Raw genomic sequence first — 275 nt, 5'->3', positions numbered from 1 at the left:
CCCGCGCGCGGTCGCGCGCGTACAGCAGCCGCCAGTGCAGGTCGGTCTTGCTGCTCTGCTGCAGCAGCTCTTTGAAGCGCAGCACAGCGAGCTGCTGCGCTGCAGCAGCAGCACCTTTGCCCCGAGCCAGCAGCAAAGAGCCCCCGGGGTCCCCCAAAGACCCCAAGCAGCAAAGACAGCCCACCCCCTCAAGCCCCAGCAGCAAACACCCGCACTCCCCCGTGCAGGCCCCCGGGGGGCCCCCCGGGGGGCCCCCCTGGGGGCCCCCAGAGGGG

Source organism: Eimeria tenella, genomic scaffold (genome assembly GCF_000499545.2).
Source record: "Eimeria tenella Houghton genomic scaffold, Eth_scaff1891, whole genome shotgun sequence".
Lineage (NCBI taxonomy): Eukaryota > Apicomplexa > Conoidasida > Eucoccidiorida > Eimeriidae > Eimeria > Eimeria tenella.
This window is presented reverse-complemented; position numbering follows the sequence as displayed.